Raw genomic sequence first — 24,719 nt, 5'->3', positions numbered from 1 at the left:
ACCCAGGCCGCGCGGAGCCCGACGGACGCTGCCTTGGGATGACAAACAGAGAACCTCCTAGTCGGGGACCTTTGGGATTGAACGATCTGTCAATACTCGGTGACTGTGTGGTCCGAGCGTCTGTTGGAGAAGCAGAATCACTGCGTTTAGCTAGAAGCGAGCGGGAAGGGCGAGGGAGGTGTGGCAGAGAAGTCAGTGACCGGGCCTGGAAAGCACTTTGGAAATGCAGGGCTTGTAAGTGGCATCTGTGTCGGTGTTACAGCAAGCTAGAGGAGGTCGCAAAGGAGCTAAAAAACAGAGTAGAGACGGTACCGAAAGGCGGCGTCATCCGGGCTGAAATGAACAGGAGTGGCTCATACCAAATTTGCCTGTAAAAATCCTTGTGAAATGCACACTAGTTTCACGGAGCAAATGAAAAAAATACCATGTTGAAGGACAGGACAAATTCCTTTTTTTTTTTTTTTTAAACAGAATAGAAGGGTGATTAGCCAGAGATTCTTTTCTTGGGTTTTTCCTTTGTGACTCCAACTGATGAAGCACGATGTTCATCTCCTAGAATTTACGTTTTCTCCGTAGCTTTTCACTTGTTTATTCCAAATTTGTATTTGTTCACCTCCCGCCCCCCCACTTAAACATGCCTGTGCTGCTTAGAAAATTTCTGGATTAACGTAAAATTTCACGGTGATCATAGCCAAGAAAAGCATTAGGAGTCTGGGGTTTGAGAGAGATATTTTAATACAATAAATTGTAATACCCCTCCGTTATTGTCATAATAAAACCAGTGAATCACACTGTCCGGAAGTGTGCCTGCTTTTCTGCTACAGCTAGGGAGCAGATCAACAAGAAACTTTGTCTAAGGAAAGTCATGATATCTATATTAGTAATACTTTTACTGCACATACTCTGGTTCTTGGGCTTCTGAACTTTGGAGCGGTATCTTGCTTTGAATAGGATTTGTCTGGACGTGTTTTCATGGTGTGTCATTGACAACTATGATCCATAGCCTGGTGGAATCCTAGGAAAACATGAACTAATGTGGTACTCACTTCCTAACCTCACTTGTGGATACATTCACCGACCATTTTTATCTGTAAAGTAACAATTTATACTGGATATGGAAAATGAGATAGGACTACTTTGAGTAAAAAAGAAAAAATATATATACCGTTTGTAATTAAGGATATGAAAAATGGCTCTCAATTAACATGTGATAATCCTGTAAGACTTTGGTCCTATAGCTTTTTATATAAGCCATGTTATTATTATTCACTCTTTTTTCCCATAAAAAGGGAAAAGTTTGAGTTGATGGATCAAAGACTGGCCTTTTGTCATGGTGGTGTGTGTCTACCCTGTGTTAGTTGGGTCCTATAAAATGAGACCACAGGTAAAGAATATTCTTGAAGAGATTTTATAGAGTTGAATAAAGACAGGTTTCCACTGCTATTTTTATTTATTTGAAGTATTAGAACTTGGTAGGGTGAAGTCTGCCCCTTTTCCTGCTTTTACAGTAAGCTGCCAGTACATGCTGATTGTATGGCTGCAAATAGAAAGCCTGGGGGGCTCAGTCATCTCAGCGTCCAACTTCTGCTCAGGTCATGATCTCACAGTTCCTGAGTTCAAGCCCCACATTGGGCAGACTGATGTCAGTGCAGAGCCTGGAGCCTTCTTCGGATTCTGTGTGTCCCCCCCTCTCTGCCCCTGGCCCACTCTCATTGTGTGTGTGTGTGTAAAGTAAATAAGCATTAAAAAAAAAAAGAGAGACCCAAATCTATCATATACAGTACTACTTACCTCTTTTGACACTTGGTCTTTTATTACCCTCATACTTTGGTACTTGAGATTTAAAGCACTGGGCTTCCTTGTTAGGCTTTTTCGGGGGAGAGCTGTCGTGTCAGCTTCCCATAGTTCTGGGAAGTCCAGAGTTGATCTCTAGCCAGAGCTGAATACATACAGGCCAAGGATCAAATGAACAAGAGAAAAGAAGACACTTTGGTCTCATGTGAAGGAACTGCAAGTATTTGTTTTTATTCTCAGTGTTAATCCTTGACTTTAATAAAATTTGGTGAAGATTTGTAACCGTATAGTCCATGTAGCTAATTCAGGAACAACAGTTGAGCTATTTTAAACTGTGGTTGCAACTTTAGCACTTAGATCCTAGAGTGATTATGTGCTTTGAAAAGATGTTAGAGCCCTCCTGACGGCTGTGATGGGGATGCGATGCTGCTTTGGGTTTTTTAATTTGTACTGGCACTGCTGTTCACAGAGGAGGACTGTGCACACTGCTTTGCTCTGAGTATGTGGACTAAATGCTTCATCGAGTGGGAACAGAATGCCCCGAGTGTGGCACACATAAAGCAATAATATCTTTTTAGTTTAAACTAAAAAATGGACTTAAATTTAAGGTATATGCATTCATCAACTTGTATGCTCTGGTTTTAATAATACTTCTGTTTTAGATTAATATTAGTTTCACTTTACATTGTGAGATGGGAGAATATAGAGCTAGGACTGAACTAGGAATAAATATAGGAATTAGAAATATACGGAGTATATTAACATTGTGTTAAGTATATTTATAAAATACAGATCTCCTGCAAAGAACCAGTTTTGAAAAACTATAGTGTTCTTGTTAGGCCTAGTGAACCTGTCTTTTTCTAGAGATTTTCATGATCTCTACATTGGTCACAACATTTAACTTTGAATAATATCACAGACATTGTGAATATGCTAAAAACCATTGAATTGTACACTTTGAATATTTCTATTTTTGAGAGAGTGCAAGCGAGAGAGGAGGACAGAGGATCCTAATCTGCTCCACAGTGACAGCAGCGAGCCCAATTTGGGGCTCTAACCCACAACTGTGAGATCACGACCTGAACCACCTAGGCACCCCCGAATTGTATACTTTAAATGAGCAAATGGTATTGATGCGGTTTTAGAGTGGTGGGGAAAGGTGTCTGGAGCTGACGGCCAAGAAAGAATTCTTGAAATGTCTTTGGTGCAAAAGATGGGGTTTTTTTTGGGGGGGGGGGGGATTGTTTTTGTTTTTTAAAAACACAGGGACAGGACCTGTGGGCAGAAAGAGCTACACTGGGGTTATGGAGAGTGACTAAGTATATACCATCAGGTTGGGAGGGGGTTAGGGATAGTCTCTGAGGTATTTTGGAAACCAGGTTTTCAGGACCTTGAGGGGCTAGCTGCTGTTAGGAAAAGGTCATTTATTACTGTTAGTAAAAACTCAGTCTTGAAACCCTTCAGATGTACATCAGTGGGCCATATGAGCTTGGAGGCTGATTGCCAACATGTATCTTGGGGGGTGGGGAAGGTGGTGATAAAAGAGGTTTCCAAAGGAATTTTTCTATGTTAAGTAGACTTACAGGATCCTGGGGAGTCCGCTAAGATAACCTTTTGCCCTTAGCGAAGTGTCATCATTGAATTCCTAGAGGAATGTCACTCTAGCTGTTTCAAGGACTTGTCAATGGGCTGTAGTCAGTAAGGAAATTTAATTTTTCATTTGCCTTTGTTTCCTATACCAGCGTGGTGTGTGCATTATATCTCAGTAGTGAAGTTAAAGAGTATCAGGGGCACCTGGGTGGCTCAGTCTGTTAAGCATCTGACTCTTGATTTCTGCTCATGTCATGATCCCAAGGTTGTGGGATCCCCTAGTCAGGCTGTGTGCGGAGTGTGGAGTCTGCTTAAGGTTCTCCCTTTGTCCCTCCCCTGCTCTCTCTTGTACACACACTGTCTCTCTCTAAAGTAAAAAAAATAGGGGTGTCTGACTTCAGCTCAGGTCATGATCTCACAGTTTGTGGGTTCAAGCCTCTATTTATCTAAATAATTTAGATTTTTCACACTGCTGGCGGTATAGAGCCTGTGGGGTTCTCTCTCTCCCTCTGCCACGCTCCCCTGTTCACATACTCTTTCAAAAAAATAAACTTTTAAAAATAAGTGAAAAAGAAAATTAGTTACAATACAGAGTAAGCCATACATATGTCCTTGCTTGTGGAATTCCGACTAAAAACTGTGTTGTGACTCTTTTTTACATTTTATTCAGTTTTTTTAATTCCACTCTAGTTAACACAGTGTTACATCAGTTTCAGGTGTGCAATATAGTGTAAAACTGTTGCAGCTGTAAAAATTATTGTTCCAACTTAAATTTGGAGGCATTTTTAGAGAATATTTGATGAACAGTGTAGGCTTAAGAATGATAACTAGGGAGGTAAATGTTCTTACCTTGACCCTAATGTTACTGTAAACGTTGGTACCAGAATGTCTAAATAAATTCTGATTGAATGACATAGAAGTCATCTTTCAAAGATATAAATAGCTTAAATGTGTGGTTTTCTGTTAGTTATTCTAAACTCCTTTGATTCAAGGTATTGATACATACTTATGTATGTTTAAGACTTTTAGGGTACAGAATGGTTTGTTGTATATTAGATTCATTTTATCATAGCATGATTTTAGAATGTATTTTTTTGTGGTCTTTTGCGTTTTATTACATTTTGCTAAATCATTACCTTTTTTAAATTTTTTTTTTTTCCAACGTTTTTTATTTATTTTTGGGACAGAGAGAGACAGAGCATGGACGGGGGAGGGGCAGAGAGAGAGGGAGACACAGAATCGGAAACAGGCTCCAGGCTCCGAGCCATCAGCCCAGAGCCCGACGCGGGGCTCGAACTCACGGACCGCGAGATCGTGACCTGGCTGAAGTCGGACGCTCAGCCGACGGCGCCACCCGGGCGCCCCAACGTTTATTTATTTTTGAGAGACAGAGAGAGACAGAGCATGAGCATGGGAGGGGCAGACAGAGAGGGAGACACAGAATCTGAAGCAGGCTCCAGGCTCCGAGCCATCAGCCCAGAGCCCGACGCGGGGCTCGAACTCACGGACCGCGAGATCGTGACCTGGCCGAAGTCGGACGCTCAGCCGACGGCGCCACCCGGGCGCCCCAATCGTTACCTTTTTTAGATCCATGACACAGTGCTGCCTCAGGTGAATTTCCTTTTATCCATTTAAAGATCTGGGGGCACCGGGGTGGCTCAGTCGGTTGGGTATCTGACTTTGACTCAGGTCATGATCTCACAGTTCATGAGTTGGAGCCCCGCATCGGGCCATGCTGACAGCTCAGAGCCTGAAGCCTGCTTCGGGTTCTGTCTCCCTCTCTCTCTCTGCCCCTTCCACGCTCGCACTCTGTCTCTATCTCAAAAATAAATCAATAAAGTTAAAAAAAATTTTTTTTAGAGATCTGAGGACCTATTATATGCAGAAATATGTGTGTGCTATCTTTTGGGTAGATAGGAGGCAGGATGTGATGGCCCCAGTGCCACGCTTAGTGGTGCATATAGACATGCGTATAGACATATTTATGGACATTTAAGAGTAGAAGGGCATGGCATTATATTCTGTGGGAATAGCAAGGTAACAGTGCCCAAGTGGGAAATCAGGCATATCCTGTGGTGGGAACATCAGAGCCCACCTGGACTGTCCCATCTGGAGGGAGCTGTATGGGAAGGTGATGGAAGGCAGTAGAGGCTCATCGGTTGCTATGGGTTCAGGGGTGAGGAGTAGATGTGCTCCAGCCGGCCCCCCCCCCCCCCCCCCCCCGTTCTCAGGGCAGATTTCCCAATTCACAGGGAGCCTGTGCTAGGCATAGACATAAATACTGCTCTTGAGACTCAGAGTGTTTTGGCATTGGAGGAAGGGGAGATAGTGATGTATTCAGAATTAAGCTTGTGAAATCAGAAAATGGAAGCTCTTGTGCAGTGGAGTGGAATTCTCTTCTTGCTTCAGCTGCCAGAAAAACAAGCCAAGATTATTCTTGGGTTGTTGAGCACTTTACCTGGAGGGAGCTGGAAGTGCAGCCCACCTTCCTTGAATAGACCATTCTCTCTAACGGTCTTATTGTGCTTAAGTAATGAGTCACCTTGTGTTCTTTTGGAGTTGGGTGGGGCACAGTTCTTACATAAACAGTATCAGTGGTTTCTTTTGTGTGCCATCGCTTTTCCATTAAACCTGTTTTCTTTGTGAGTTTTCTTGTGCTGTTTCTCCCTGTCACTGACCTTTTTCATTTATTTTTCTTGCATTAAAAAAGTCCTATTTTGTTAAGGAAACCCATTTATTTTTGTGAATTTTTCCTAGAGATTACATTTTAAGGAAGTAGCTTGATTTATGCCTGGGGATTAGAAACGAGCCTGTATGGATTCATTTATTAACTTCAACCAACATTTATGTTCCAGGGCTCCTGCTAAGGTGCTAGAAACGAACGTGAGTAAGACAGGCCTTAGAAACTCAAGAATATACCCATTGGTAAGAATACAGGTGTATATGTGGTCCTAGTTTTAGTCATAGTATGCATTTGTAGTTTTTTTTTTTTTTTTAAGTGAAAGTAATAGGTACTCGTTTCCTTAATCCAGGAAAAAAACATTAAAAATATCATTCATAATTCCAAATCACCCATAATAGTAGTTGATGGAAAATTACAACCTTGAGTGGGATTGTTATTACAAATTTTTCTCTTTGTGATGAGCCATACTAAAAATCATTTGTTCAGGAAAATGTGGTTTAGGATTTAAGTGTTCTTGACTCTTAAGTTTGTATGGAAAAAGGAAAGGCAGACCTTTCTCAGGTCTTTCTGTTGGTGGGGTGTTATGTTCATTTTTTAAAAAAATTACGCCATTTAGAACATTGTGTACATTTACTAAGGTAACATCTAGAGTCTTGAATAAAATCAAAGATTTGATTGGTGAGGACTAAAACTTTATTTAGGGCTTGTTGATCTAGCTATGCTTGTACTTCCAACTCTATGTTCTGCCGTCTTTGCCTGCTTTGCAGAAGGCAGTTTTTCGACCACTCAGGGCGGACACCTCTGCAACCCACAGTGCAGCACAGACCAGAGTGTCTGAGCAAAGTAACAGCACACATGTTGAGTGCACTGTGTGTGTCGGGAGCAGTGCCGTCCTAGTGACTACATGTGGGAATTGGTGACAGCCACGCAAATGGCAAGTGTGGAAATACTAACCCGACAGTTCACACTGTGTTTTCCTTTTTATTATTTGCAAAACTGTCATTGTAGTTGAACCCAAAGTTCTTTTTGTTTGCTCAATCACTAAGTGAAGTTCCTCTCACCTATTTTTTTTTTTAAGTTTATTTATTTTGGGGGAGATACGGAGAGAATGTAAGCAGAGGAGGGGCAGAGAGAGGGAAAGAGAGAATCCCAAGCAGGCTGCACACTCAGCACAGAGCCTGACGTGGAGCTCGAACCCACGGATTGTGAGATCATGACCTGAGCAGAAATCAAGACTTGGACGCTCAGCCGACTGAGCCACCCAGGTGCCTCTCTTACCCATTTTTAGTGAATACACAATTATGTTTTTCTCTGTTTCTCATAAACATATAATCTTTCTAATAGAAGAAGGCATCCTCACTGTAGAACATTTCAAGCTTTGGAGAAGAGTAAGGAGGAAAAAGTCACCTGCATCCTGCGAACTAGTGAGGACCGTTACTAACTTCTTGATGATTTTCTGAATCTCTGATGTATATGGATGTACATGTATGTGTCGTATCCTCCTTCATTGAGCATTACATTGTGGACATCGTGTCATTATTCGAAATACGTCTTTGGTTATTGCAATATTACCTATTTTATGGGGATGCTGTGTTTTATTTAGATGGTATTTGATAAATTCTGGATTCAAGATTGTTAGATATTACATGCTGAGAAAATAAAACTAGAATTTGAGATGTATTTAATATTCTGCTCTTTTCAGGTTCTGAAACATTATTTGCTTGAGCTATTTACCAGATATGTTCCAGAATATGAACTGTTTTTGAACTCATGAGAGTAGCATGATAATTTTATAGACAAAAGTCTGACTTTGGAGGGCAGTGTTTATTTTTGAATGATGTTGATGTTCAAATGCACAGTTGATTCATCCAGATCCCCTCTTATGTGAATAACCTTCAGAAAAAAAGCATTCTCCGGACATGGGGGGAGTCTCAGCTTAACTAGCTTTTCTTTCTCCGTGCTGTGTTGGGATAGTAAAGTTTGTTAACAGGAGGAATATTTTAAACTGGATTAGTGGTTTCACGTAGTACAGTGTCATGATGGCTCCTTGGAGATTGCTGAGACTTGCTGGATTGTCACTGACTTTGTGTCATTAGCCATGTGACCAGTGTTAGTCTGGCAGCCCTCGGTCACTGACTGGTGTGTGCCAGTGACAGATGCACGGGCTGCCCTTATGGCACCGGTCTCCCTTGTGATGGCATTGTGGCTTAGGTGCACACTGGAGAAGCAGGCTCTGGACCTGGTAGCTCTGGGTTCCCATCTGAGTCCAGTCCCCTCCCGACTCTGTGCACTTGGGGAAGTCAGTCACACCTTTTAGAACCTTAGTTTCCTCATCATTAGATACACATTGAAATGAGCCATGAAACAAAAACTCATGATGTGGTTATGAGGCTGGAATGAGGAAAGACCGAGGGCCATGCTGGCCCTGGCAGGGCAGTGGCGGCCAGCGGTGCCTTTGCTCTTGAGTTAGTGATCTGAGTGATTGATGCTCCCTTTTAGAAGCCCTGGTGTTGCTGCCAGTTTCCTGCTGCCGGGCCACTTACCCACCTTACCACCTTCTCCCCCACGTCAGCTAGAAGAGGGCAGAGGGGACCTGGAGTTTCTCTTTGTTTCTGTTTCACTGCGGTTTGTTGGTTTTGTTGCTAGGAGTTTATCTACCTTAATGCTTTGTTACTATTCACAGACAGAAGTGCTACTTATAATTTCTGTCTTCTGTATATCCCTAAAATGATAGCCCAGGAACCTATGTTATTAACCCTCATCCTTGCTGCTGCTTCCTTAAATACTATCCTGAGGACAAGGTTAATTTTCCCTCCTTCCGCAGCTGCCCTGATGCAGCGTATACTATAGTTCCATTCTGAAGTGTCATCTTGGAATCTTTGTTCATTCTAGCACTCCTTTCCTTCCTCTGGTGAAACCGTGCTGGTTAGTGACCAAAGTGGGGATTCGAAAATGCACTCCTATTCTGGGTCAGGAGTGACCCAGAATTATTAATTTAGTTTATTAACTAAACTAAGTTAATAGTTTAATTTAACCTGTGTTATCTGTGGCGTTGTTTCCTTCTGTTTGCGTCTCGGGGGTGATGTTTTAGGTTTCCCAAAGTAAGGTAGAACTGTACAAGATAAATCCAGTGATGTGACAAGAGAATGTCCAACTTGCTTCATCCCATAAATACTGCACTGGAGTATGTGGTATACTGGTTTTCATTTATGCTGCTCATATTCTGAGATACCAGCATCAAATTGCTAAAATTATTGATCAGAGTAATACTCTTATCTTCTGTTTTCTTCCTGAACTTTACTTACGTATTTGTTAAAGCATTTAATTAAATCTGTTTTGTGGTGTACTTGTGTGTAGCATAGGACTTGGAAGACAAGGCTTTTTATATTCCACTATAGTGTCTTGCAGAATGCATTTCTATACAGTTTACTTGGTAAATCTAGTGAATTTTTGGAACAGTGAACTACCAATTGCTTGTCTTCTTAGGACTTTCTACACTCAGCTTGTAAATTGTTATATAATGCCCATGTTGCCATTGTAAATATTTGAAGTGAACTGCCTACTGAGTTTGTTAATGTATTTCATTTGTGCTATAAATATTTAAATGCCCAGCAGTGAGTACACAAGATCTGTTAACAATTTCTAAGTAACTACCTGAGTACTGGGTCTTTATTTTTCTTTGTTATTATTTTTTAATGTTTATTTATTTTTTGAGAGAGACAGAGTGCTAGCCGGCAAGGGGCAGAGAGTGAGACACAGAATCTCAAGCAGGCTCCAGGCTCTGAGCTGTCAGCACGGAGCCACATGTGGGGCTTGAACCCACAAACTGCCGAGATCATTACCTGAGCCGAAGTTGGACGCTTAACCGACTGAGCCACTCAGGTACCCCTGAGTACTGGGTTTTTAAAAGGAAAAGCCCAAATGTAATCCAAACCGTAAATGACAATATAATTTCTAGTTATTTTTTCATATGTATAAAGATCGTGAAATCTATCCAGTACTTAATACAAAGTGTTGATTTTATGTAATAGCTTGAGTCAGCTTGCTGTTTCACATTGGGGGAAATAAAGGAGTGAATCTTGCTATGCATATGAAGTAGTTTAAAAGGAATCACCTATACATAGTAATTTCATAGTGAACGGAGCAGGAGGGAAAGGGTTACAGCCCATCTCTGCTTGCCGCCTGCACTGGGATCACGATAACAAATAACTGCAGACTTGGTGGTTTAAAACAACACAAATTTATCTTCCACAAGCCTGGAAGCCACAAGTCCCTATGGGCTGAGACGAAGGGTCAGCAGGGCTGTGCTCCCAGCTTCTAGGGCTGCATTCCTGAGCTCCTGGCCCCCTCTCTGCCTTCAAAGCCAGCAGCTGTTTCCATCATCACAGTGCCTTCTGGAAGGATGCTATGATTGCGTTAGGGCCCACCTGGATTATCTAGGATACTCTCCCCGATTTAGGATCCCTGATTTGTCACGTCTGGAAGTCCTTTTTTTGCCACATAAGGCAACATTCACAGGTTCTAGGGATTGCATCATATATATCTTTGCGGGGGGCGACATTACTGAGCTGACAACACTACCTATGTCCGGATACTTGGGAGCCAGGATATTAGTGTGGCATATTTGTTACAGTTACTGAAACTGTTGATTCATTTACCTAAAATCCATACTTTACATTAGGAGTCACTGCCCAAAAAACTCCTGTACCTTAAAAATCCCTCTGTTTTTCCCTCCCTCTCCCAAACCCCCAGGTGGTTACTGATCTTTTTATTGTTGCTTTGCTTTCTCCAGAATGCCACATGGTTGGGATTATATCATATGTGGCCTTTTTAGATTGGCCTCTTTCACTTTAGCAATATGTATCTAAGGTTCCTCCTTGTTTTTCCTGGCTTGATAATTCCTATCTTTATTTTGATTGCAATAAAATTCAAATAACAAAATTAACTTTTAAAAAATGTATAATTCGGTGTCATTTAGTTCCTTCACAGTGTTGTGTACCTATCACTTCAGTCTGATCCCAAAACATTTACGTCACTGTCCCCCCACCTATGCAGCCACTGCTTCTGTCTCTGATTTCCCTGTTCTGAATATTTCCTAAAAATGGAACCCTACAATATGTGACTTTTTGTGTCTGGCTTATTTCACTTAGCATAATATTTTAAAGATTCTACCCTGCAGTGTGTCATTTCTTTCTATGGGGAATAATAGTCCGTTATATGGACCTACCACAGTTTATCTGTTCGTTTATCATCCTATCCATTGATGAACGTTGGGGTTTTTTCTGTCTCTTGGCTATTGTGAATGGCACTGTGAACATTTGTGTGCAAATTTTTATTTGAATACCTGTTTTCAGTTTGCAGGGGGAGGGGGTGTACCTAGAAGTGCAGTTGCTGGGCTCGTGTTTTTTTTTTTTTTTTTTTTTTTTTTTTTTTTTCAACGTTTATTTATTTTTGGGACAGAGAGAGACAGAGCATGAACGGGGGAGGGACAGAGAGAGAGGGAGACACAGAATCGGAAACAGGCTCCAGGCTCTGAGCCATCAGCCCAGAGCCTGACGCGGGGCTCGAACTCACGGACCATGAGATCGTGACCTGGCTGAAGTCGGACGCTTAACCGACTGCGCCACCCAGGCGCCCCAGGGCTCGTGTTTTTGAGGAACTGCCGAACGGTTCTACAATAATGGGAAAATTTTACGTTGTCACCAACAGGGCGGAAAAGTTCCAGTTCCTCTTACATACCTGCCAACACTTGTGTTTTTGTTTTTAATCTTTATTCAGCTTTTAACCATCACCCGTGGGCCCTAACAAAATATTTTTTTCTTTTAAGTAATCTCCATGCCCAACATGGGGCTCGAACTCAAGACTCCCAAGATAAGATTCACATACTCCGCTGACTGAGCCAGCTAGGCGCCCCACAAACACTTGCTACTTTTTGTCTTTTTGATTATAGCCGTCCTGGTAGGTGTGAAGTGTCTCATTGTGGGTTGGTTTGCATTTCCACGATAACTAACTTCCCAACTCCACATTTAGTGAGTTTTCTTAGCCTGAAATTGGCCGTTTGGAAATATTTACATCCCAAAGTTGGCAATCTCGGAACCGGTTGTAAATGTGTACAGTATATCCCAGCTCTGAATGCTGTTCCTGTCCTCCAGAGAGGGTTCCCCCTACCCTCTAAGTTAGGGCAGTGTGGGAACAGATCAGCTTAATCTAACAAGGTTCTGAGTTAGCCCGGGGGCAAGTTGCGGACCGCTCTCCTCTAGTCTGCTCTCATCCGCTTTCAGGCTTAGCCCCGAAGACACGCAGTGTTGACTGAGTCCCTCTTCAGTCACCCTCAGTCCCGGTTTTGCTTCCTCAGTATGAGGAGCCTGCCAAGCTCTTTTGCCTGTTAGAGGCTAGCTTCTTGCCCTGAGTAGCTTAAGAGTTTGGCAGCTACCTCACGGGTGAAACTGTCAGATAAGCTCACTTCCCCCTCCTGAGGATCTCAGATCCTGGAGTCTGTTGCTCAGCCGACCCAGCTCTCCCAATTCCTGTCTCTCTGGTCCTGTGGTGTTTGCGTTAACTCTGTGGCTTCTCTGCTTCTCAGCCCCTTTCTCAATCTCTGGCACCACATCCCTGGCGGGGAAGACAGTCTCAGAAGGTCAGCTCCCCACCGTAGTGCCTTCTACCCTGCATGTTTGCCCCACTGGGCCTTCATGCCTTGGCAGATTCCCAGTATCTTCTGGCATGTATATGCGTGTGTGAGAGTGTGAGCACGTGTGCATGAGCATGTTTCTAATTGTTCTCAGCAGAATCGGTCTGCTGCAAGGTACTCCTCAGCTTTAAGCTAACGTTATTTATAAGGAAAACTAGATTTGTGAACTCCTCATATATTGGTTGCCCTATAAAATTTCGAAGGAAAATATTTTCTGTTGTTGAGTGTGATTTGGAAGGGGGATGGGAAAATAGATTCGGCAGAAAGGGATTAGGTGTCACGTTTTGTTTGTTTAATTTTATTTCAAAATGTATCCTTAGGTAAATGTTATAAATGTATATGGGTTTCTCCCCCAAGTTTTTATTTAAATGCCTGTTAATTAACATACAGTGTAATATTAGTATGAGGTGTCGAATTTAGTGGTTCAACACTTTTTGTACAACGCGCAGTGCACATCACAACCCGTACCTCCTCAATCCCCGTCTCCCTTTGGTAACCATCAATTTGTTCTCTGGAGTTAAGAGTCTGTTACTTGGTTTTCCTCTCTCTTTTCCCCACTACGTTTATTTGTTTTGTTTCTTAAATTCCACATATGAATGAAATTAAATGGTATTTGTCTTTCTCTGACTGACTTATTTCACCTAAGTGAAATTACAACATAATTCACGTTGTAAACGGCAAGATTCCATTCTTTTTTTAATGGCTTAGTATTCCATTGTGTATATGTGTGTATATATTATAAATATATACCTCGTACTCTATATGTAATATATGCATGTATAGACCACATCTGTATCCATGCATTAGTCAGTGGACATTTGGGCTTTTTCAATAATTTGGCCATTGTTGCTAATGCTGCTAAAAACATCGGGGTGTGTGTATCTCTTCGAATCAGTATTTTGTGTCCTTTGGGTAAATACCCAGTAATGCTCTTGCTGGGTCGTAGGTAGTTCTATTTTTAACTTTTTGAGGAACCTCCGTACTGTTTCCCAGAGTGGCCGCACCAGTTTGCATTCCCACCAACGGTGTAACTCGGTTTCCCTTTCTCCTCATCCTCACCAACACCTGTTGTTTCTTGTGTTGTTAATTTTAGCCATTCTGACAGGGGTGAGGTGGTATCTCATTGTGGGTTTGGTTTGTATTTCCCTGATGGTGAGTGATGTTCAACATCTTTTCGTGTGTCTTTTGGTCATCTATATGTTTTCTCTGGAAAAATATGTATTCATGTCTTCTGCCCATTTTTTAAATTAATTATTTGTTTTTTGGGTGTTGAGTTTTGTAAGTTATATGAATATTTTGGATACTAAATGACACTTTTTAATTTTTATTTTAAGTAGTCTCCATGACCAATGTGGGGTTTGAACTCATGACCCTGAGGTCAGGAGTCGCATGCTCTGCTGACTGAGCCAGCCAGGTGCCCCAACATGGAACCTTTTTTTTTTTTTTTTTTTTTTTTTAAATTTTTTTTTCAATGTTTTTTATTTATTTTTGGGACAGAGAGAGACAGAGCATGAAAGGGGGAGGGGCAGAGAGAGAGGGAGACACAGAATCGGAAACAGGCTCCAGGCTCTGAGCCATCAGCCCAGAGCCCGACGCGGGGCTCGAACCCACGGACCGCGAGATCGTGACCTGGCTGAAGTCGGAGGCTTAACCGACTGCGCCACCCAGGCGCCCCACATGGAACCTTTTTAAATGAAAATCCTGTTACTATTAGCACCAGCTATGAGGCCATTTGTAAATTTTAAGCAGTAGAGCTTGACGTAAACCGCTCTAGAAAAATTCTAGTTTGGGCTTCACTTACTTCACCTATGAAATGGCATCTGGCAATTCAGTGACTTGTGAAGTACCTGATAAATGTGACCATTTAGTGAATTTATGTTTTTATGAGTCATGAACGCTCTTTCATTTGTTTTACATCTTATAGCTTCAGGAGAAGAACAGGCTGGAGACGCTGGGGATTTTAATTATAAGCAGAGGAGAAAAATGGATTTTAAAACTTTCACGACAGCCTCATTTTTGTGTAGGGAAGGGTGGGGAGTCTGGCTGCCCCACAGAACAGTGTGGGGGCACTGCTTCAGGGGGGCTTGCCTGGTGCTGCTCTGGGTGTGGAGTCGGAGTCAGAGGCCGGAGTCAGAGTGGTGAGGGAGTACAGTGATTGATCGGCCAGGTCCCTGCAAGCACTTAAAAATAAAAAATGAATCAGGACCAGGGGATGGGAGTAAAAGAGTGAGGGCCTGGAGGGGTGAAGAGGGGAGGATCTGAAGGGGTGAAGGGGTGAGGGAGAGAATTTGTGAGGGACTGGAGGGGTGAGGCAGTGAGGGACTGGAGGACTGAAGAGGTGAGGGAGTGAAAGGGTGAAGGAGTGACGGGGTGAGGGAGTGGAAGAATGGGGTTTTCTGGGGAGATACAAACATTGGTTAAATATACAGCATATCCTCTAGTAAAAATTCATGTATCTTTATGGCCTCACCAAATATTTCAGTTCTGACATATATACAAGTTTTTAAATACAGAAATAATTTGGTCCCCATAATGGCATGCCCCTGTATGTTCCTTCTTCACCAGCGATTGGGGCAGGTGCCCTTTAGGGCCAGTAGATCACTAACGTGTCCTTGTTTGTTGGTTAATCCACCAACACGGAGCTCTCAGGCTACTAATTTATCTCTAGGCCTCTGGGGTTACTTACTTGGTTTTGATATTATTTTGGGAAATATCTGAGTAAAATAAATGAAGTATGGTAGCACAGTATGTATTTTAGGGAATGGTATGTTTGTTTCTCTTTTGTAACAGCTATATTTGGGATACGGTTCATATACCATGCAATTCAACCACTTAAAATGTACACTTCATTGTTTTTCAGTATAGCACAGTATTATAGAACCATCACCAGTGTCTACTTTTAGAATGACTTTGTCCTCTCTTCAACTCCATACCCATCCCTCCACATCTCTCCCACGAGCCCTAGGCAACCACTGATCCAGTTTTTTTCTCTATGGACTTGCCTGCTCTGGACAGCCCATGTAAATAGAGTCAGGTAGTGTGTGGTTTTTGCGACTTTGACGACCTGTGTTATAGAGAGGTGGTACATAGATGATAGAAAATGAGAGAGGTGATAGGTGATTGATAGATAAATGGTAGAAACCATATCCACTTCCTGGTTTTGAGGGTGCACTATAGTTGTTTACAATACACCCATAGGGGAAACTGGGTGAAGTGCACACAGGGCCTTTTGGCGCTTTTTACAACGTCTGTAATATTCCAAAAGGAGAAATTCTTGAAGGTGATCTTAGGATCTAGTTATTGTTTCTGTATATAGTTACACATATATAGTGCATGAACAAGTGATCTAATTATCATTTCTGTATGTAGTGATGCACATATAGTGAGTAAACTAGTGGGTTTTCTAGGGAAAATTGGGGAGAATCCAGGATTTGATCACGAGATGGGAAAAGGGGTGCCTGGGTGGCTCAGTCAGTTAGGCATCTGACTCCTGATTTCAGCTCAGATCATGAGGTCACGGTTTCTGAGTTTGAGCCCTGTATCAGGCTTTGTGCTGGGCGTGGAGACTGCTTAAGATTCTCTCTCTTACTCTTCCTGTTATCCTCCCTGACTTGGCATGCACAGATGCGCACTTTCTCTTAAAGAAAGAAAGAAAGATGTACAAAAACGCTTGTAATTTTTTCCCTGAGATTCCCGTCATTAAGCCTCTTGTATGGAAGAGAAAGAACGATAGAGTAAGCCATGATATTTCTCCCCGGGATATCACTGTAACACCAAATTGAAGGCTTGTGTGTGTGGGGAGGTGGTGTTGGGGTTTTTTAGGTATTTCTGTATTGCACGATCACAGTTAATGACAAACAGGCATGTATCAGGATCTTGGTTTCAAACATCTAGTAAAAATAAATTGTTATATTTAGGAAACAAACCCTAATGTTTCCAAGTGCCTGATTACTGTTCTCCATTGCATACTAATAAAGGAGTAAAGAGAGAAAATGGGTAGATTTGGGGTATGTGACTTCATTCTCATAACTCTTCAAATATATACTGTCTGTGTGAGAGAATAAAATTAAGCTCTTAGAAATATATAAACCAGTTTCTTGAAAATGAAAAATTTATAGTTAATTTTCAAACATGAAGTGACTTCTGAGTTTGTGTAGATGTTTGGTATTCCTGTCAGTTCTGTACTTAAGGGGGACTGTGACTTCACAGACTCCTATAGTTTCTTATTATTGTTGGGTTTTTTTTCTTTTTATTTGAGAGAGAGAGAGAGAGAGACAGAGAGAGAATGATCAGGGGAGGAGCAGAGAGAGAGAGAGGGAAACACAGAATCTGAAGCAGGCTCCAGGCTCTGAGCTGTCAGCACAGAGCTGGATGCCGGGCTCAAACTCATGAACCGTGAGATCATGACCTGAGCTGAAGTCAGATGCTTAACCGACTGAGCCACCAGGTGCCCCCTTTTTTTCTTTAATAGTAGAACAAAGCTGGGTTGATTCCACTTGGTATATAGAACATGTGCAATTAATTCAGTGCTACAATTACATATCTATCTTCTGGTCCATTTCAGTCAAAACATAAGCAGATAAATTTGAATAGTAGCATTTGATGTGAATTTAAAACCAAAAGCAACCAGATTGTCTTAAATGTTTAGTGAAGGAGATGAGAAGACATGTTTCCTATTCTTGGACTCATTTTAATTTGCGAAATTGATGTAATTTATGCCAGAACCTCAAGTCTGAATCAAGATTATGACATAATTTATATGACTTTTCTTGAGCAGTTGAAGAAAGAATGTCTAAATGACTTTGGAATTTTATTGAAATATGTTTCAAGTCTTTGGAAAATATCCGTAGACCTGCATCTTCCCTGTAAGGCATTAAGTAAATCTCTTGACATTAGTATTTTGATGAAGGGATATCTATCTAATTGTTCTCCTGGGTAGAAGGAACAAAGTGTTCCTGTTTAGATTCTACCATTGAATATTAGTCCTGGCTTAAATTTTCCTGTCATTATGTGCATGCACTGAAATTTAAAGCCTCCCTTCAGAAATAAATGGATGAATGAATAGTACATCCAACATGGCAGATGTGCTATATGAAATTACAGAAGGCCTCATAGTAAAATTCATTCAAAGTATTTATTCTTTTAGTGAATTAGAAATAAGAACTGGTTTTCAAATAATTTAGACAGCTTGATTATAGAAGATGTGCTGGGATAAACCTAGCTTTTTAGTTTTTATCTTAATGTTTCCTGGTCTACAAAAATAGGTAGTGGTCATTCATGTACTCTGCCATTACTTGAGCCAGAAGAGTCTCAAGACCATGGAGCTGAGGTTTGGTCCACGCTGTGGCTCGCCATTGGAGTTTCAGCCAGCCTTCCTTTGGTCAGCAGACAGTTCTTATTTCGAACTGTTGGAGTTTGAGACCACAGAGGAAAGCGACAAATATACCCTGATAGATTTGTGGTGAGCATATAAAGGAGCGGTCATAGTCACCACCTGTGGTCTCAGGTAAGCCCTGAAGGAATATTAGTGCTCCTTACAGTCCCTAGTGAAATTTCTCGCTAATGCAAAAAGCACCTAGGAGAGAATTTTGAAAATGTTTCTTGGTAGAAAAAGGCCTTTAAGCAGGTGGATTTTCCAGCTCAGTTACTGTATTTTAATGTCTTTGTACTGTAGCATTCTTTTTGGTGTATCAAATCCACAGTAATTAAAGTCCACCTAAAGCTGACACAAACCACTGAGAAAAGTACAACTGTGGATTTACTGCATGAATTAGTTTGACTGCCTACTTTTTATGTGGACTAGAAATAGATAAACCAAGGTATTTTGTGCAATTTCTTTTTACCATCCAAATGAGAAATTTGACCCTACTGTTAACATTTTATTACAGGATTGACAGGTTCTGAGAGAAACATTCCCCTCTCCTGTTTTTAACCTTGAATACTTTCTTTGTAGAAGCAGCTATTAGGAGAAAGAATCCCAGTATCTCAGAAAAAAACTATTAAGATTTCTTGGCTCTAATTTTTCTGATCTGCATGCATACTGAGCCTCTGGGGAAGGTGGGAGAAGGGCAGATTAGAACTGGGGGGTTGTGAGGAAATATAGAGAGGTAGCTTTTATGATAACCCTTCTGGAAAATAGGTAAAGAAGTTTATAAAAAGATTGGAGGCACAAATTTATGTTGGTACCAATTTACATTTGAGTCATTTTCTCACTGATAAGTTCAGCAGCCAATCTGCCAGAATGCTCAGAACTCCTCACTGATATGTTTACCAAGAGGTAATAAGAACCCTGCAAGATAGATGACTTAAAGTTGAAAATATTTGAAATCCTTTCATTTGGAAGTTTTGTCCAATGTGAGTATTCAGTACTGTCTCTAATGCCTTTTTTCTCATCATAATTATATAGTATTTAGAAATTGTAGTGGTTTTCTTTTCTCCAGGTCCTCTCCACTTTATCTCAGCAGGCCATACACAGGTTATTGGCTGTGTCTGTCAGGATAGGGAAGCAGTGCATAGAGAGAATTGTAAATGTCCACTTGATCCAAGGTCAGGAGAGTGAGGACAGTTTCTGACACTCTCTCTTGCACTGACGTCCCATACTTGTGCCTTCGTCGATAGCATTTCCAAATCCAAGTCATTCTGTACCTCGGAACCTTAGACTCCCTTTGGTTGATTTGTGTGCTAACCAGACTTTTTCTGGGTAATTTTAACTTGCTGCAAGATTCTTTCCATTTGTATCGATTTTAAGATTAATCAGTATGCAGACAAAACAATAGTGAACATTTGAAGATTTTTAGTTAGTGTCTCCCCAGCTCATGAACTCTTTGAACGCAGGTCAAGTCTGTTTAAGTAAACCTGTGGTGTAGTACTTCCAGGCAAAGGTATGTGTTGATTGCTTTACAAGGTTTCCTGAAAACAGAGTTTCTCTTGTGATACAACGAATAAAGTATGGGTGTCTCATGTTTTCTTAGAACCTGTGGTTCTGTTCTAGTCTTGCCCCATTTGTTCCTGGTTTTTGAGATGTTAATTTTAGATAAGAAAATAAAACTCCTGCTTAGGCTTTTTCAATTTGTAGACGTCTATAGAACTCATTGCGTGGTGTAGGAAGGTTGGTGTTTTTGGATTGTCCCTGGGTGGTGGTTCCTGCTCCATTGTGCTGGGTGGCTGGTGAGGTAGGCCTTGCTCGGGTTTGTGCTGGTTGGGACCTCCCCCAGGTTCCAAAGGCACACTCTGAACAGCTGTACCAGGTGGACTGAACTCCTTTACCCTTTCCCGCAAATAGCGAAAGAATTCTTTCGCTGGAACCAGTCACTGCCCCAAGTAAGAATTTGGTGAGTTTTTTTATGTTGGGTGTGTTTTTGCTGTTGGTTTTTGTTTGTTTGTTGTTGAGATAGTGCCTAAGGGACTATGCGGAGATGAGGAAGCTCAAATCCTTCTTAGGATGAGAAAGAATGTGAATAAATGAGTTTGGTGAACTTAATTGGCCAGTTTACTATTTGAAGTTTAATGACATTTGGTTTCCAAAACCACTTTATTCATTTGTCTTTTTTTTTTTTAATGTTTATTTAGAGAGAGCACTTGGCGCTAATTGGGGAGGGGCAGAGAGAGACAGGGAGAGAGAGAATCATAAGCAGGCTCTGTGCAGAACCCAACACAGGCTCGATCTCACAAACTGTGAGATCTTGAAGGCTAAAATCAAGAGTCGATGCTTAAGCGAGCCACCCAGGTGCTCCCATTTATCTTTTGAATATTACTTAAAAATATTAAGTCAGTCACGTTTCCAGTGTAATAGATATGTATCTTCATACTTTCCTAGGTATTGATTTTTATTCTAGACTTTTTTTCAATAAAGGAAGGAGTGAACAGCACAGATACTTCATGTTTCAGTGTTGCTAATGCAAGTGGAATTTAAAAGGATTCCCCATACGCTGGTGTACTTTTGTGGAGTTGCAGGTACTCAGTCCTCTACGGACATTGGATTGAGCAGTAAAGTCCCATACAAGTGCTAAGTATTAACGTTGTCTTCAAGGGGAGTGCTGTTTGAAGAAAAAAGACAGTCCTTTTATTTAACTTCAAGCATTAGCCCATATTATGTTTTTAATGTTCAAAAATGGGGGAAATGATTTGATTAGAAAAGTCAGGTGTGCTCCAGCCAGCTGCATCCCTTATGCTTCAGCCTGTGTAACAGGGAGGACTTTCCAACCTTCAAGTCTGGGTCTCTTCCCTCTGGCCCGTTCCCCTGCTTTTGAACAAATTAGTCATCCTCTGTGAGTCTATTTCATGGTCTGTTAGATGGAGCCACTCATTGTTCTAAGTGTGGTGAGGGTTAGACACGGTGGCTGTCTGTAGAGTTCCTGGCACACAATTAATGTTCTGTCTTTGTATATTTGGTTTAATTTTTTTTTAAGCAAAACAACTTTGGTAATATCAACATTATATTAGAATCTAAAATATGCCTTTGTTCTTTTTAAAGGTAAGATTAAAAAGATTTCTTGGGTAGTGTCAACTTTTAAATATAATCAAAACTTAAGTAATCATACAATGATTATTTCTAGTTTGTAGAGACAATATAAATAACAAATATGAAAACTTATTTTTTAATTGGACTTATATAAAGGAGATTTAAGGGCTTTTTTGTGCTTTTTTTTTTTAAGTTCAAAGGTAAGGTTTGAAACCAAATGATACATGTTCATGGGTTCCTCTGTGATTTAGGGATATGTTTTCTATTTTCTCTATGTATCCCAGTTTTTATCTTCGATGTTTTTGCTACTTTAAATTCTGTTTGGTGGAACATAAGCAAATGTTTATGAATATGTATTAGTGAGAAGCAGATTTTTGACTTAGTAAATAGAATTAAAATTTAGTAACAGACTTCCTTCAATTTTGATATATTTTTTTTGGCACTTTGAAATAATCCCTCATAAATTAAAAACCTCAACGATTGAATGCCTTGGGATGACTCTACTACAAGGAGACGGCTTGACGTTCAGCGTCAGCCAGCTCGCTGGTGTTGAGGGCTTATTTGTGCGGCTGTTTCTCTGCCTACTGTTTCTGATAGTTCCAGAATACGTTGTGGGCACTGCAAAAGTGTTTCGTCGAATGCTAATCTTCCATCATTTCTCTCCTGACCATTCCAGCGTTGACCCATTCATTGCCTGTAGAATAAAATCAACACTCCTTTGCATGGCATAGAAAATATTTCAGGCTGTTCCTGACCTGGTTTTTCAGCTTCAGCATTTACCATTCTGTCCATCTTCAAATCCAGCAAGAGTAAATTGTGTATGCCATTATTTTTGCTTAGACTAGGCTCTTCTTTGCATAGCAAACCCCAAGTAATTTTTCCAAACCCATGTCACATGCTGTGTTCTTCCCATATCTCTGGTGGACTCTTCCAGGCAGTATCAGATCCTCCCCTGGCCCCAGATCTTCTCTCACGGACTGGTGGTCACACCTTTCCACACCAGTCCACTCCACCAGCTGTGAGCTTCCCAAGGACAGTCGTATGTCTAAGTCTGTGTCGTATGCCTAGCTCAGGCCAGAGCCAGAAGTAACTGCTCAAAAACCGGCTGCTGCATTCAGCCTCGTCTTCAACAAGAACAGTCTATACATGTGCAAGTATATTAAAGACTAGCACAGGGACAGAAATGCAGTAACAAAACCAGAATTCACACCAGTCAACCTGTATTTCTGTCCTGGTGCATGATGGTAAGTAGAGAAGCTTTATTATTACATAAATGTAAATTCTGTAGGCAATTTGTGGGACTGGTGTGTGTTTGCAAGAAAGAAACAATAGCTTTATAGCATTACTCTGGCTTTAAGTGTGACAGAATGAATAGGAATTTGCTAGCACATTGGCAGACCTAATTTGAGAAATACCAGTGAACTTAGAGAAATCAAACAATGTTAGAAAAGGCACATGTTTTCATTTTGGAACTTTTTTTTTTTTTTTTTTTTTTTTTTTTTTTTTTTTTTTTTGCAGAAATCATTTATCCCATTTAATCAACTGCTTAGAAATGGGATTGCTGGGTCACAAGGGTAAATATACGTATATGAAATTTTATCATTACTACTTAAGTGTCGTGGCTCTTCCATGCAAATACTAAATAGAAACAGTCTTTAAATTGCTCGCTTCTTAGTTTTAGAAATAGTGGGTCTGGTAATCGTGTTTTATTGTGAATTGCTATCATGCTTGTTGAACTTTGCTGTCAGCTGTTTCAGGACTTGTACTGTATTTGACCTCTAGAGTCTAGATGAGTAGGTCACTATTAAACACAAAATTTTCTACTTCTGACTTAGTACTTCATACAGTTTTTTTAAAGTTTATTTTGAGAGAGGGCGCATGCAGACACATGCACAAGTTGGGGTGGGTCAGAGAGAGAGAGGGAGCTTGGTCCACACACTGCAAGATCATGAACCGAGCTGAAATCAGGAGTCAGATGCTCCCCCGACTAAGCCACCCAGGTGCCCCAGTACTTCATACAATTTAAGGCATATAATCTGAGGTTTAGGCTTTGCTCTTTGATTGGAGTATGTCCTGCTGAGAATTTAGTAGACTCTGTGGATTAACTGTCTTCATAGCACTTTCAACATCCTTTAGTAATAAAGTAGTCAGGAGCAGGGGCAGACAAATCTGGTTTTTTATCCCCAGTCAGTAGCTATCCTGTATATTGGGGAAGTTAATGGTTCCTGTGTGTAGATTGTTGTAAGAATGAACTCAGGTAACGTACGTTGATAGCTTTGCACAGAACCTGCCACGCACACAGCAGCACATGATACTGCCCTGACAGTTAACTTGAGTGTACTTGGGTTTGAGTGAAGAGTGATGGTGCCCTCACAGATTTCCCGGAAACCCAGTTGGAGGGAGATTTGTTACCTCAGCCATCCAAGGACCAGGTCTTCAACACCTGCCTTCCTTCACCTGCTCCTCTGAACCTTTTATATGAAAGGCTTTGAAGGGAGCTTATTCTTATCGACCACCTCATTCTATGATCTTAACCTTCTTGGTTTTGTGGACTCTGAAAATCTGGTAGTGTGGCCTGCAGATTTGCATGCACTCAGCCTTGTGCATGTGGCCTCCCAGACAAGGCCCTCATCTTTGAAGTGGGTAGAAAATCTAGATTAGTCGAAGCTTTCTCTGTGTGAGGCATTGTACTTAGGATACCTGTTTATGGGGTTTCAGAACTTAGCACGAATTGAGTTTTTCAAAGAAACTAAGGAATCGTAAAAAAAGTAAGAATCACTATAAACACATTTTACCCCTGAGGAGTAGTAGGAAAACCTTTGCACTAAACTGCGGAGAAACAGTTTCTCTGAGATTTGTAGGCTTTGTAAGGGGACTCTCTACCAGTTAGCACAAAGGAACTGGCTGCCTACCGCCTGCTCACGGAAGAAGGATGCGGCCCATCTGGCCCAGGTGTGTCTGGCAGGACCTGATGTCTGTGTCTTGGTTATTGAGGAACATGGGCCGTCTGTGCATAGAGATGCTGGTGCCAGCCTGTCACGAGCCTGCCGTGTTCTCGGTAGGGTGGGCGCTCCAACGTGTGTTGTGGGTGCTGATTGTCGGCATCACAGCGTAAGACCACAACAGATAAGGGCCTTGTTTTCACAGATGGAGTTGCAGTTATTTACTGGAGATGAGGTATAAATGAACAGTTTGTGTTGTCACTTCGTAAAACTCGGGAGCAAAGAAAAGATCTGAAAACAGGTAAAAGGAATGCTCCAGTAGCAGATTAAATTCATCTTGCTGTAATGTTTTCAAAGGACACTTGACATTGGGAATATTTCTTTATGAAGCAGAGCAGCGGTTCAAGTTTCGTAGAACTGATGCCATGGACCGCCTGTGCACGCCCCTCTCGTTGACATCGTAGCATCCCCGTCTCGCTGTCACCTATAAGCCCGTGTGGTCCTAAGGATCGTCTTGTCGTGGATAGTTGTTATTTCTATTGAGCGTGGAATGATAAA

The 24,719-nt window shown here is 41.3% G+C and overlaps 1 protein-coding gene across 4 annotated transcripts in view; it reads left to right on the top strand.

Annotated features, from left to right (window-relative positions):
* ESYT2 (extended synaptotagmin 2) overlaps window positions 1-24,719 on the top strand; it is an 82,290-nt gene that overhangs the window by 1,344 nt on the left and 56,227 nt on the right. The gene's annotated exons all lie outside the window — the stretch shown is intronic.

Source organism: Panthera onca, chromosome A2, assembly GCF_046562875.1.
Source record: "Panthera onca isolate mPanOnc1 chromosome A2, mPanOnc1 haplotype 2, whole genome shotgun sequence".
Taxonomy (NCBI): Eukaryota; Metazoa; Chordata; class Mammalia; order Carnivora; family Felidae; genus Panthera; species Panthera onca.
Note: the sequence above shows the minus strand (reverse complement) of the source record. Positions and strands in the feature narration are given on the sequence as shown.